Source organism: Fukomys damarensis, unplaced genomic scaffold, assembly GCF_012274545.1.
Source record: "Fukomys damarensis isolate Sample0158 unplaced genomic scaffold, DMR_v1.0_HiC HiC_scaffold_38, whole genome shotgun sequence".
Lineage (NCBI taxonomy): Eukaryota > Metazoa > Chordata > Mammalia > Rodentia > Bathyergidae > Fukomys > Fukomys damarensis.
Window position 1 is genome coordinate 17,752,995 of NW_022900950.1, and position 11,915 is coordinate 17,764,909.

At 35.6% G+C, this 11,915-nt stretch overlaps 1 long non-coding RNA gene across 3 annotated transcripts in view; it reads right to left on the bottom strand.

Annotated features, from left to right (window-relative positions):
- LOC104853042 overlaps positions 1 to 11,915 on the bottom strand; it is a 35,213-nt gene that overhangs the window by 18,093 nt on the left and 5,205 nt on the right. For 2 of the 3 annotated variants that reach the window (XR_777671.1, XR_777669.1), the window contains exons 2-3: positions 4,755 to 4,931; positions 36 to 480 (exon numbers count right to left, since the gene is read on the bottom strand). This is a non-coding gene — a long non-coding RNA (uncharacterized LOC104853042). Of the gene's footprint in view, positions 1 to 35; positions 481 to 4,754; positions 4,932 to 11,915 lie in introns of those variants that run through there. The other variant, XR_777670.1, reaches the window with a different exon arrangement.

Sequence of the window (11,915 nt, forward strand, 5' to 3'; positions counted from 1 at the left end):
AACTCAAAGTAGCTTAAACAATCAGTTATTGGGTCAATTAACTAGAATAAGAGAAGGGTGAGATTTAGGGTGATTTTATCCTGTGTCTCTAGCTCATTTCCTTGCTCTTGACAGAAGGTTTGTCTTCGAGGAAGTAGCCAAACCACTGCAGAAGTATCTTGGTAACACTCAAGGAAGAGAGTACTGTGAGAATCTCTTTCACTGTGACGGTTAATTTCTGGCAGATCCTCCCTGAAAACCCTCTTTCACATTTATTTAGTCGTATATTGTCTTCTGCACCCATCACTGGTTCCAGGGATGGGCTTACTTCTGATATGATGGAGCTATCCCTACATCAGGCTTTCTGAAGCCCACAAAAGGTGTGAACAAGTGGAAGATAAGGCCTTCATATTGTTAGAAGAAAAAGAGACGGGAATTCTGGTAAGCAGCAGAGATAGGCTTCTATGTGGCGATTGCTGGTCATGTATAAAATATAGCCCCCTGAGAATAAAAAGCAAATAGAAAAATTGAGACGTTGTTACTGTTCCATATATAAAAATTATTTTTAGCTTAGAATTATTTAGAGATGTTACTCATTATTCCAGGAAAAGTATTTTCTGTAATTTCATATGGCTGCTGTAAAAATTACTACTGTTTTACTGACTTACAACAATGTGCATGTATTCTTTTTTTCCCCCATTAAGTTTTTTGGTACACTTAAAGCAAACAATACAGTTACATCTATCATTAGGATCTTGTACCTTTACATGATGTGTCCTGGTTCTTATTTTTCCCCATTCCCCTGCCCTCCCTTCACCCCCTTCACCCTTCCATATGTACAAAGACTTTGCTTCCATTTTTTTCCTTTTTATCACATTTTTTTCTTTTCCCTTATTTCTCTTCCCTCCCCTTCCCACTTCCCTTTTAGCCATTTTCTTCCTATTTCACACTATCATTTATACCACTTGACTTATTTAAACTTTTAGTTTTTCATACCAGATGTATTCTTTTATAATTCTGGAAGTCAGAGTTTCCAGTTGAGTCTTCGAGGACTAAAATCAACATGTTGTATGCTTGGTACCTTTTGAAGAAGCTTTCAAACCTTGCCTCTTCCAAGATTCCTGGTATTCCTAGGCAATTTGCCATATCTAATGGGTAACGTACCTCCTAATCTTCATGCATTTACATCTACATTCAACTTCTGTTGCTATCAAGACATCATCTTCTTGTAGTTTTAGCCCTTCTGCATATTTTTTTAAGTACCCTTGTGATACATTGGAATTACTAGGCTAATGAAGGATACTATCTACATCTCAAAATTTTTCACTGAATCACATTGAGCTTGGGAATTAAGATGTAGACATTTTTCTGAGCCCTCTATACTGTTACCATGTCACTTAATTCTTTAAATAACAAAGATCTACTTCCGTTTCCACCATATGCATAGTGGTTGAAGGAGTTAGAATGTTTAAATGTAGTAACAATTTCCTTTAAAATCCATATTAACCAATATTCTGACTTGCACCTTCTGGGTTGCATGGTAGACTAAGAAAACACACCAAAATCTCAGTTTCTTTATCCAATAGGTTACTAAGTAATATGTTATTACCTAGGGAAATATGATCAAAGGCACAATTTGAACATAAAATTTAAAAGTTGCCCTTTCCAAGCCACTGAACCTCTCTTATTTATTTCCCAGCCTCCATGAACACCAGCAATCAGACTGTCACAGTTCTGTTTTCAAAGTTGTCCACCTTTGGAGACAAACTCCAAACAAACTGGGTCAAACCATTTCAAGGGAATATCAAAGGACAGATTGACATAAGCTGTACCAAGCACATGCAACTTTAAATGTATTGATGACTATTTTTATTCTTATAAATTTATTTTAATTAACAAGTAAAAATTAAATATATTTTTCATGTACAACACAATGTTTTGAAATGCATGTAATTGTAGAGTGATTAAATAAAGCTAATTCACATATGTTACTTTATATTATCTTAGTTTGTCCCTTGACAAAACAATGACAATTATGGTATTTATTCCATTTAAATATTTTAGGCATTTCTAGTTTTGAAAATGCCCAGCAATAAAACGAAGGAGTTACATTTTTAGGCATCTGATATGAGCAGTTTATCTATGACTAACTTTATTAGAAAGTATGGATAATAATAATGCAGAATAATAAGTTGAGCTACATGAGATCGCTAACGTTTGTCTAATATTTTACTTACAATAATAGTAATTTTATCTGATTCAACATAATATTGAGTCTGTCAATATTGCTACAACAAATTACAGCAGTATTCACCTAAAACTGCAAAGGTACAATTGCTGACTTATTAAAAAACATTCACTTCCTCCCCTCTCCCAGTAATATGTGTGGCAGAGGTATTGCCTGCTTACCTACTCACACCTGTTGTCTTCCCTCCTCCATGATTTTGGGAGGCTGATTTGTGTGGCTTGTTTGGACTTATGGCATTCAGTTGGGTTAGTAAAGAAGAAAATCTGAGCACAATAAAATAAGGGTCTTTCCTCCTTCTATTTGTCTGGGTCATCCTTTATTATGCATCCCATCTGTATGTAAGGCTGCAGCTCTTACCAGCTACTCGCCACAAATGGCTACTAACAGATAGCTGGGGTAGATTCTTCCTGCCTTTGCTTCTGCAATCGTAAGAGAGGCAGACTGTTGTAGCTGTTCCTGGGGTTCTGCATAATTGCTCTCTTTTGACTTCTTTAAACTCTTCCAGACTCTTATAAACAATCTTTACCCAATTTGAATTTACCCTCTATTTCCTTCAGAAATCTGACTGTATACTTAAATCGTCACTCCAGACAGGTTCTCTCAAACTAGTAACTCCCATACATGCAGCCATGCGTCATTTTGTGGATGGCATTTGTCAAAGCATCTCTGAAGTCAGATAGAGGGTGAGCAGGAGAGAAGGGCATTCCTAACTGCAGACCCAGCTAGGACCACATGGGAGGCATTGGGCCTTCAGGTGATTCCAACCCCCAACCTTCAAGTCTATCACCTAAGACCCCAGGTATATTGGGTTAGAGACACTGGTATACTCTATCTGAATTCCTGACTCACAAAAACCATGAAAGATAAAAACTTACTATAAGCTGTTTTAAGCCACCAAACTTTAAGGTCTTTTATTACACAGTGGCAAAAACTACTATGCTCGTCCTCTCTAGCGTCTGTCACCTAAGGACCTCTCAATCTCTGAGGAGAGAAAATGTATTGAACCTATCTGACAGCAGACCAGGGTGATTCAGTTCTGCTGTTCTCCACATCTCTCCTGGTAGGACTTAACAGAGTAAAAAGTGACAAAGTGCGCAGACTCTGCTTCTGAATCGTGTGGCTGTAAGTACTAACCCTGACATGCATGAGCAGTGAGAATTTGGGGTCATTATGTAACCTCTACATGCTTGTTTCTTTATGGCAAAGAGGTATTATTTGTAACAAACTCAATGAGGAGGACTCAGGGAGGTATCATTTGTAAAGGTCTTAGAAGGGCGCGTGGAATACAACAAATGAGACCTTATTGCTAAATAAAATAATGCAAGACACATGCAATGGGTCAGAGAGTGATGATTTTCCGCACAAACAAAAGAATTGGTTTGACGCACTGAATCCAGAAAACATTATGGTTGGCCTTAAAAATCCGGTCTCCTCTGAAGTATCTCAACACATTGACTGCTAGATATAAATACTTGCGCTAAGTTTATAAACAGTTTTGCTAGGGTGAACCATAATTTTTAATCACTTTTGTAGATTACTTTTTTCTTCTCAACACCTTTAGATATTTCAAGAAATGTATGTGAGAGCCACTAAATCAGCCAGCATCCCATCAGGAAACATTTCGCTCAATCTGGTTGCCCCAGGAAAGTTTAAATAGGGGACTGTCATGATCAAGTTTGTGGGGCACCTTAATAAAAAGAGGCTTCTATATATAGCTCATGGCTTTTGGTGGACGAAAGTGCAAGACTGAGTAACTGCACCTGTTTTTCCTCTGATGAGGGCCTTCTGCCTGCATCATTCCATGGTAGACGCCATCACACAGTGACACAGGAAGCAAAAGGGCGGGGGCAGGATCACTCTTTTATATCTATCTGCTCTCTTGGGAACTAATTCAGTCTCACAAGACATGACCTACATTTTCAAAAAGTAATACTCCACTTGTAAGGGGTGACCTAATTACCTTTCACTTGATTCCACCTCTTAAAACTTCTACCATCTTGATATCACCATAGCAGACACCAAATTTCCAGTACATCCAAACCATAGATGCACAAGAATGAAGTCAATAAGAAAGGCTAGCACAGCTGGCAAGGTCAAGGAGCCATTACCTCCTACAGCCTAAAAGACAAAAGTCCTTAACTTAGTTCCCTGGAGAGCTAGTCTTAGAGGAACTTTGGCAGAAAGACATAGCTACCCATAGGTGACCTAGCTCAGAATGTTTGGTTATTTATTGTTATATTAACAACAACCCCTAAACTTACTAATGTAAAACAAAATTATGTACTATGATCATGACTGTGGGTCAGTAATGCTGGCAAGACATAACAGAGGTGGATAGTCTCTATTTTAAAATGCCTGGGGCCTTAGCTGATTGATTTAAGTATCTAGAAATGGTTGGGGAAGCTCAATAGGGTCATATATTTAGGGCCTCAATTCTTCTCTTGGCTGGATTCCTTGATTCTTCTGCACAACACATTTTCTAGGGTTGAAATGTCTTTCATGTATCTGTCTTCACTCAAATATCTACCTGGAAAAGCTGGGACAACTTGGAGATGGTCAGGATGACTAGGTATTGCTCTTTCTCCATGCAAATTCTTCCTATATCTAGCTTCTTATGGCTTCCTGGGCAGTCTCAAGGTATTCAGACTTCTTACATGGCAGCTCAAAGCCAGGGTGAGAGCAAATTTTCATCATGTGCAAAGTTCTAGAAAAGAGAAAACATGCTACATTTGAGGAAACATGGGACTTAGTCTTCTATAGCATGCAAGCATCACTAACAGCCTTGTAATTTCTGATGAGAAGCACGTTCTATATCCAGAAGACAATAGAGTGTCACTAATGTGTTTCAGGAGGGAAATGACTACAGATGATTTGCACTTCAGAAAAATCACTCTTCTTCAAACACAGAAATGCAAGTGTTCCTGTACTGAAGACAGTTATTAGAGGTGTAATAGAGAAACACTGATGAATTTAAAAGGTATATAGTAAAGTTCAATCTTTAGGGCCTTATGAGTGATTGGAAAGAGACAGAATTACAAAATGAATTATGCCAGAGAACTGACTTTGGAGACTGGATTTGGAGTGAGTTTTAAATAATTTCTTGAATTTGTATAGATGGAAAAGGAATCTTACAATAAGAAGAGGGCCTGAAGTCCCTACATATTGTTATTCCTTGAGAATTACTGAACTCTAAATGTGTGTTGGGCACTCTACTGCTGTACATTTATTCTATTACTTTATAGTTATGACAAGTCTATGTAGGCCATTGTTATTCCTGCTTATAGGTGAGCAACTGAGGCATTGAGCAGTTAAGAAAATTGTCCACAGTCACATAGCTAGGATTTGGAAAAACAATATAAACTTCCAATCCAAAGAACAAGAATCAGTCCCTATACATTAAAAGCTATTTCTTATTGTACAAAATCAAACCCTACCAAAACTTTTTAATTCCTCCAATAGGCCATCAATGGATAAATTTTAGCATATAAAATAAACAAATTAATTCTCAGCATAAAACAAATAAACCAAACTATTATCATATCTGAAGAGATGCAAGATGAATGTAAATTCTGAAAGTATTCCAGAAAGGAATTGGCCAAAATGTTTGCAGGAATGGTAACACAGTTCATAAAATATATATGGCTTTCTTGGGTAACTATGTCAAAGAGAAGTTGCTTATTTTGATAAATTTCAGAATTATAAAAACTACCAAGATGTTTTTCAGATTCACAGGGAGGTTTTACTCATACTGTAGAAGTGATGATGTATGCTTTACCTACATGGTGGAAGAGTTTGTTGAAGAGTGAATTAAGGCACCTCCGTGATTTCATAGCCAGAGAAGACTGAAGACAAATGAACTATCCGGGCGTGGTGGCACACACCTGTAATCCCAGCACTCAGGAGGCTGAGGCAGGAGGGTTGCTGTGAGTTTGAGACCAGCCTGGGCTACATAGTGAGTTCCAGGTCAGTCTCAACTACATAGTGAGACCCTATCTCAAAAAAACAAAACAAACAAACAAAAGAAAAGAAAGAAAGAAAGAAAAAAAAAAGAAAACAAATGAGCTAAAGGAATGAGCCTTTTCTGTGGATACAGTTCCTTCTTTGCATTGATTTATTAATTACTCTTCTTGGAAGTGCTTTCATTTAAAGATAACATTTTCGGAAACATGGCTGAAAATTTTGTCCCAGAACTTCCAGATTTAAATAGCTGCAAGTTTCCTTTTCAATATATTGTTAAATTTCTGGAAGAATGTGATGAGAAAATTGAGCATCTATAAAGAATACATTTTGGTTTAGTCCAGATCTCCATGCAGTGTTTAATATATTTCAAAAATATATTATTTTCAAGTCACTTATCAAAGTTGAGTAAAAACCTTTTTACAACTTATAATAAACCTAATTTTGAAGTCTTCTTTGACTTTTAATTGATTTTAATAAGTTGTAAAAAATTGGCTTAAAAAGAATTGATTCAAAGCTCATACACCCAAAGGCTATTTCTGAACTATAGAAATTATTTGTAATCTTGAGGTCTTTTCTTTTTCTCTGACATGATAATTAAATTACACCTTTCCCTACATGTGGGGCTGGAGATTTAGCTCAGTGGATCCACCACCTGCTTGGCAAACACAAGGTCCCAAGTTCAATCCCCAGTACTAAATAAATAAATAAATAAATAAGATCTTTCCTTATATTTTTGGGAAGGAGCAAGGTATATAACATAATCCTATCTGTAAATTATGTCCATTTGAAATTTTCAAAATGAAACAGCACCTGTAAGTTTTACTTCAAAATTATAAAGAAAAGACAAGTGATTCTCTAGAAATTAGAGATCTGTAAATCACATTCTCCAGATTTTCTCTCAAAAACACACACCTTTGTTCCTTCAATTTTGAAAGAGTCTATTTTAAGTGACCTACTTTTAAACTGGTTTTTAGTTAAGTATGTCACACCTTGATGCAGTTGACTTAAAAGTGTTTCACTTCCTGCTACTTCATCCTAAACTAATTATTTTATTTTTAGTCATTTTGACTAGGATATTTTCTCTCGAGAATGGGATCTCTTCTTTAACAGATCAGTGGATGGAAAGAATAGATTCGTTCTGACTATGATTGTCTGGTGTTTGTTTATATTTCTTTGGTTGGCTAATATTATTTATCAATCAAACAACACTTATAAGTTTACTTTCTAAGTTTTCTCTATTTAACACACTGCACCTGCAGGTGAAAGGGTACAAGGTTGCTCTAGGACTCCTTGGGTATATCTGTTCCTCAGACAGATCTTTAAAACATTGTCAACAGATGGTCATCCACCCTGTTTGTAAAAGTCTCTAGAGAAAAGTTCCACAGTTGCTTTTTATCAGGAGTCCATCTGTATTACATCCGTTTGTCTGGAAAGTGTGTCTGGTATCTGTCCAAATCCCTCCTGTTTCAATGTAAGTTTATTTCCTCTCTGTGTGACCTTTGTTGATATAAAGAGCAGCTGCTCACCATCCTCTGTGTGTAAAGTCTTTCACATGGATCAGCCTTTGTATATCAAACTGAATTCTTGGCTGCTGCAAGACACTTTGGTAGAAAACCTGATGTTTGATTTGGGAAAGGGAATGCTCTATACTCACTGGAATCTCTGCACAGAACAGTAAGAGTTCTTATTCATAAGTTGGCTTTGTTCATAAAATTGAAAATCAGGATCTGATTTAAATTCACATATCTCAACTACGAGACTGAATTTAATATATGAGACTGATATTAAGTGTAATATGGAACAATTTAAAATATGTACCCTGGCACTATGGACAGAAAAAATGCTCTTTTACATGACCCATGTACTGTTAAGTATAAAAGGTTCTAGTTCTGTGTGATATGACTCATTAAGACTCCTAAAAGTAATAGCTCTTTTTAAAAGGTCAGTTGCTGACATTTCTACATACAATACATGGGTGCACTATCATGGTACTGTAAGAGAACATGCATATTTGTTTTGAAATTCATCCAACAAATATCGACGCAACACACACCATAGCCCTGTCTCTGTGACTTATTTCACAATGTTATTTGGACTCTTGAATGATAGTGACCACCATGATCCCCACCTGGTGCTCATCCCCTCTCCTTTGGTAAAGGCAGGCCCCTTGGCTTGCTTCCAAAAAATAGAATGCATGTATGGTGGTGAAGATGATGGGTTGTATGTGATTATGTGCAAATGGTTGTGTAATTATGTTACCTAAGGTTATAGTATCCATCTTGGTGCAGCTCTTCTTTTTTGTTGGCTTTGAGGAAGCCAATGGCTATTTGGGGAACTTCTACTTAGCAAGGAACTACAAGTGGTTTTAGAAACAGAGACCAGCCTCCAGTCAACAGACTATGAAGGTCTCCTGCCAGAACCAAGCAATAAAGAAAATCCCTCAGTTCTATAGTCACAAGGAACTCAATTCTGAGTAAACTTAGAAGTGGATTCTTTACTTGAGCCTTGGCTAAGAACACAGTTCTGGATGACATCTTTATTGCAACATTGTACAAGTCCCTGATCAGAGAATCCAGCTAAGCCAAGCCTGGACTCATGATACTCAGGAACAGGAACCGAATAGATGTACATTCCTTTAAACCACTAACATCAGTGGCAAGATCACATAGAAACATACAAATAATAGAGAGCCTCTGTGTTTGGTGATTTCCCATTACCAGATTCAGGATTTGCATTTTTTGGCAGGAATAACACAGAAGTGATGCTGTATGCTTCTCAGTACATTGTATTAAAAGGTATATAGTACTTTTTAAATTCCAATGTAAGTGATATTGAATTAATCACTTGGTTAGGTTGGTATCTACAAGTTCTTCCTATCATATGCTCTTATTTTTCCATGGGTAACTAATAAGTTAAGTTGTGATAAGATACCGTGAGACTGTAAACATCCTGTTCATCATCAAATTCTCACCTATTACATTCAGTAGCCATTAATTATTTTTCTAAGTGGCACATTTTATATAGCTTTTAGGTAGCACTCTACTATAAAGAATAATATTTATTTATTCATTTCAGTGTAGAGTCAGTTTTTATTATAGTCAATTGTTTATAATTTGTTACTACTATGCATTTTGATGTTTACATTGTTCGAGATCTGTCTGTTAGAAGTCCTCTTCATCATGTATCCACTAGCTTTCTAGTCTGCTTCTATCATTTTTTAAGGTTTTCTTACATTTTGGCAAAACAGACTTTTTCAAGCACATCTTTTACTTTCCTTCCCCCAGACTTAGAATTTTCTCTAAAGATTCTGGGTCTCTTTTAGTGTAGAGTGGTATTTGGAAATGAAATCTGGGTACTAAATGTACTCATTGCTACTGACATGTCATGGCTTATCATACTTATCAGTGATAAAACTAAAATATACAGAGGTAAATTTAACTGGACATATATAATACATTTACTCTAAAAACTGCATCAGATTGCTAGGAAAACTAAACATCTGAATAAGAGTATAGATGATACACTACGTCCATAGCATATGCCTAGTATATTCATATTCTGTCCATATCCACATACTATCTATATCCATAGTATGTCCAGGGATTGGAGGACTTAATATTATTAGAAGGTTAATTTTTCAGCTATTGTTCAGTTGCTCACAATGTTAAAATAAAATTATCTGGGATTATGGTCTCAGGCGAGGCTTGACTGGGGAAACATCCACTTTTGAGTTCACTCAATTTGGAATAATTCTGTTCTGTGTGATTCTAAGAGTCAGGGATTCATTTTCTTGCTGGTTGGAGCTACTGGTGGAGTTTCAGCTGGAGGCTGCCTACAGCTTCTAGGAACTACTGGTACTTCCTCGTTGTACAGCTTTTCCCTACATGACACATTTTTTCAATTAATTTATTAAAAATTTAAACCTCCATTTTCATTTCAAAACTATAATGTTACCTCTAGTATTCCTCCTTTCCATATATGTAACTCCTCCAATAGAGACTTCTTGATCTTATTATATGCACATCTACTCTTTTTTTATAAGCCTAGAAGGTACACAAAATAGTCTGAGAACTATTAATTCTCCTGTCAACTACACTTCGATATTTTTATAGATTTTTTAAGGTAAATTTTAAACAGTAATTTCATTTGTGTAAAATTTGATATGTTTTAGAAAATGCATGCACTCAATCCATAGCATTCTGAAGATAACAGAACATTACCACCCAAGAACATCCCTTAAGCTTATGTCAATCAATTCTCCTGAGAGGTGATCACAGTTCTAATTATTTTCATTATAGGGTTGCTTTACCTGTCCTAGAAATTTATGTAAATGGAATTATACATTGTGTATATTTTTGAATGCACAGAATGTTTATGATACTTATATGTTTTTGAAAATAGTAGTAGTTCATTCCTTTTTATTGTTGAGTTATATTTCATGTAATGAATGTTAAAAATAATTTTATCCATTCTCCTGTTGAGAATTTGTGATTTGAAAACTTGTTTTGTTTTGTTTTGTTTTTGTTACTGGGGATCCAACTTGGGTCCTTGTGCTTGCTAGGCAGGTGGTGGAGCCACTGAGCTAAATCCCTAGCCCCTATTTGAAAACTTTTGTTGATTAAGGATAAAGCTATTTTAAAATTTTTTGTGTAAATGTCTTTTGGACATAAGTTTTCTTTGCTTTTGGGTAAATATCTAGGGATGCAATTGATATGAGGAAGGGGAAATTTACGTTGAGCCTTATAAGAAAATGTAAAATCAATTTCCAAAGTGGTTGGACAAGTTTAACTTCTGTCCAGCAGTGTTTGAGAGTTCTGACTGCTACTGATACAAGTACAAACAACATTTAGTAGGCAGTCTGTCAAGTTTGGGGCCATTCAACAGCATGGGTAGCAATACCTCACTTCTGTTCATTTAATTTGTATTTCCAGAAGCCTTGTGGTATTGAGTACATTTGCTGTGTTTAATGGCCAATCACATATCTTACTTTTAAAGCCTTTACTTAAGTCTTTTGCCAGTTTTCCCACTATTAGAATGGTTGTCTTTTTATTTTTGACTTGTGGCTATTTTTACATGTTTTAGATACAAATCTTTGTTGGGTATATACTTTGCAAATATTTTCTTCTAGGGTGTGGCTGACTTTTCTTTTGGTTAATTGTCTGTCAAAGAGCAGAAGATTCTAATGAAATCTAGATATTGTCATTTCTGCATAGTTACTGATTCTGTTTCCTAAGAAATCACTGATATTTCCAAATTATGAAGGTATTATTTGTGTTGTCTCCTAGAAACCACTTTAAGTTTTTAAGTCAGTGTTTAATTCCTAATTCATGAACATCTGTTCAATGATTTTTCTGCTCAAACCCTAATTAGAAAGAAATATTTTTTCTTGAATAAATAGCTATGGCACCTTTATTGAAAATAAGTTGATTGTACAAATTGTGTTTCTAAGCACTTTGTTCTCTCCTGTTGTTCTATTTAACTAGTCTTATGCAGATACCATACATCTTCATTATTATAGCTTTGTACTAAGTCTTGAAGTTAGAAAGCATAAATTTTTCAGTTTTATTCTTTTCCAGGATTATTTTTCTGATTGTATGTCCATTATACTTCCACATATTTAAAATCTGATTTTCATTTCCCATGAAAATACCTGCTGATTATAATTAGAATTGTATTGATCCAATGAATATGTTAAAATACTACTGAGTCCTCCAATCAATGAACATAT